At 36.0% G+C, this 3,640-nt stretch overlaps 1 pseudogene; it reads left to right on the top strand.

Annotated features, from left to right (window-relative positions):
- Positions 1–376: 376 nt before the first annotated feature.
- Positions 377–1,288, top strand: LOC138174193 (ADP/ATP translocase 3-like; annotated as a pseudogene).
- Positions 1,289–3,640: the final 2,352 nt, after the last annotated feature.

Genomic DNA, 3,640 nt, shown 5'->3' with positions numbered 1-3,640 from the left:
AGGCCCAGCATTCTATCCACTGCATCATCTAGCTGGCCCCTATTAATTGTAAGCACTTAAACATGCCCCATATCTCTGGTTCATGTGATATGTCACTCTCTTGGTCAAATCATATATTCCTAAAAGGAAGGACATCCTTAACATTATTTTTTGCATTTAGAACATCATCTTTATGTTATAGACTTCTTGGGCAATCTGATATTGCCAGTGGACCCTTTCTTAGAATACTTTTGGGTTTTTTTAATTATAATTGAAGGAACTACTTTTTGGTACAAACTCTTACAAGGGGCTATGTAGATTTCAACATATTCCCCATCTTTTGACCCTCTCACATGTGCTGTCTCCTCCAGCTCTACCACCTGCCCCCTCTGCAGTAATGATGAAACAGATCATTCATTCCTGCTCCAAGGACTTCCTGGCCAGTGACATCACAGCTGTGATCTCCAAGACAGTGATGGTCTCCATTGAGACAGTCAATACACTAGTGCAGGTACAGCATATAAGTAAAATAAAAGTTGCTACTGATAAGCAATACAAAGGCATAATGAATTGTATAGTCTGATTTCTAAAGGATCAGGGGTCACTTTCCTTCTCTCAGGATATGAGTTACTAAATGTCATCAGATATGTCCCTGCCCAGGTCTATAACTTTGCCTTTAAGGACCATATGGAGGACAAGCATTGGAGATATTTTGCTGGTAATCTCACTTCTAATGAAACAGTTGGAGTCCCTTCTCACTTTTATTACTCTTTGAATTTTGTGGGCAGTTGATGTTGAGAAAATTGGCACCAAAAGAGAATTCAAGGCCATGAGAGACTGCCTTGTGAAAATGATGAAGTCTTGTGGAACCCATGGTTTGTATAAAGGTTCTAATGTCACTGCACAGGGTATTATTCTCAATAGAACCTATCATACAGTAAAAGGTAGGCTCCCAGACCCTGAGAATGCTCAAACTGGGTTGAGTTGGATGACTGCAAAATCAGTGAATGCTGTGGCTGATATGGTCTCCTATCCCTTTGATACAGTAAAGCAGCAAATGATGATGCAGTCTGTGTGCCAAGGAGTTGATATCACATTCAGTAGAATGACTGACTGCCAGAGGAAGATTGATAAAGATGAGGGTGACAGTGCTTTCATCAAGGGTGCCTGATCCAGTGTTCTCAGAGGCATCGGTGGAGATTTTTATTTGTCTTATGTGATGAATCAAAAGTTATCTAAACATATTATAATTGAAAATTTTAAAATGACTATAAATTACATAGAACAAAAGTGTCAAACACACAGCTGATGGGCTGCATGAGTACCACAACATTTCTGAGTTTAGTCCGATCCAGATAAAAATGTAATTATGAAATATTTTTTAAAATAAATAAAATACAACAAAATTTAGATTATGTCAATATGTAATTTTCTAAAAGAATATGCACCCACATATGTATGGTTTAGTGGTTCTCATTTCCATTATAAGGTATCTAGGTAGCACAGTGGATAAAGTGCCAGGCCTGGAGTCAGGAAGACCTGAGTTGAAATCCAGCCTCAGATACTTACTAGATATGTGATCCTGGACAAGTCACTTAACCTTGTTTGCCTCAGCTTCCTCATCTGCAAAATGATCTGGAGAAGGAAATGGCAAAACACTCCAGTATCTTTGCTGAGAAAAACCCAAATGGGTCACAAAAAATTGGACATGACGGAAAAAGCTGAACAACATTTCTATTTGAGTTTGACACCACTGAAGTAGAATACTTAACCACACTTTGGACCATTGATCTTCAAGAAATTCCTATTGTCTTTTCATCCAGTTGTGTGCACCTCAAAACTGTGTGCAACAGAAATCCTTACCCAAATAATACTCAGAGGCTTCTCAAGGTAGGAAGCAGAAAAGAATGGTTTATTACGATCTCGAGAAAGGGCCACCCTCCTGACAAATAGTCAGGGAGGAGAAGCAATTTATAGAAAGGAAATGGTGAAGTTATAAAGCCCTAACACGGAATTCTCTCCCACCCCCTTTCTGACCCCTTTCTTCCACTGGCTAGAAATCAGGTGCACAATCTAAGCATGACAATCTACCTCAAGTACCAGAACAAGGAAACAGTAGACCATCCAATGTACATTTGAGAAAGCACTTCTGTCCTTATTTGGCATATCTTGTGCCGAAGTGGCACTGAGGAGAGGGGTGACTCCCTACCACTCTGAGTGTGGAGTCCTTGTAAATCATGTGATTTCCAGTGAAGGGGAACATGGGCCTGTATCCTAGGAAAAGCCTTATTAGATTTTAGAGTATAGTCTGAGAAGTTTTCACTTCTTTCACTCATGTTTTTAGAAGAGCCAAGAAAATCTCTTAGAAAAATATAGAACTGGTATATCACAATAAGGGAAGTTAGATGGCACAGTGGATAAAGCTCTAGGCCTATAGTCAGAAAGACCTGAGTTCAAATGTGACCTCAGACACTTAGTAACTGTGTGACCCTTGACAAGTCATTTTACTCTATTTGCCTCAAATTCCTTATCTGTAAAATGGGAATAATAATAGCATCTCATAGTAAGGGCTATATAATATCAGTTATTATTAACACTGTGGGTTTAAGAGGACAGGCTTGTATCTCATAGTTTAAACTATATTTTGTAAGATCATAAACTTGTGTTTAAGACTCTCTTTTTAAAAATAATGTCTCCCAATTGTACTTACGCATTATATAGATGATTTTGTACAGATTATTTTATATTTTGCAGTTATGATCTATATTGCGCATTTTGCTATAAAAGGATAAAAAGAATTTCTAAGAGTTTTGATGTAATAAGTGAATTATTAAAAAGAAAAATGTAATTTTTCCCATAAAAGTTCACATACCCTCTGATATCTCTCCTCAAATTTGTTCAGAGTATACTCTGAACATATATATGTGTATATATATATATATATACACATATATACTCCAGGTTAAGAATCTGTGATATTGAGATGCAATGATTCCATGTTGATTATAAAGAATGACTAAGATTGTATTATTATATTAAGGATTGTTAAAATATCAAAAGAGGGATTGGTGATAATGATACAGAAAAGACATGTGATAGAAATAGCATTAGTTTAGAAGCCAGAAAAGTTGAGAGTGATTTTCCCACTACAGTCCATCCTCTTTAGCCCCCAGTTTTATTCATTCATTCATATCATCTATGAAAATTATAATAACATAATATATGTAAAACACCAAATAAGATAACACAGGTAAAATACTTCTCAAAACTGTTAGTGCTATATAAATAATAACTATTGTCATTGTTGTTATTGTTATTGCTTGGTAGATTATAATTATAATTAGTTCCTCCTATTAAAAAGTTCATAACTTAACTATTCCTTCCATTTTAAAATAAAGAGTTTAGATAAGTCAATCTATAAAATCATTTTTAGCTCACTACAAAGTAAGGTCTTCCAGAGTAGTACTTACTTCACTTTTGGCTTTATATCCTCATGTTCTAGCATAGTGTCTGGGACATAATTTGTTGTTGTTTTAGCATAGAGACTGGCACACAATAGGCGCTTATTAAATTCATGCTGAATTTAAATTGATTCTGAAGAGTAGCAGGTCAGTGGATTTAGCAAAGACTTTGGAGGAAGAGATTCCAAAATCTCTTGGTT

The sequence above is a fragment of the Petaurus breviceps genome, unplaced genomic scaffold (assembly GCF_028583685.1).
Source record: "Petaurus breviceps papuanus isolate PSGF00001 unplaced genomic scaffold, PetGlider_PUasm1.0 688, whole genome shotgun sequence".
Classification (NCBI taxonomy): Eukaryota; Metazoa; Chordata; class Mammalia; order Diprotodontia; family Petauridae; genus Petaurus; species Petaurus breviceps.
This window is presented reverse-complemented; position numbering and strand designations above follow the sequence as displayed.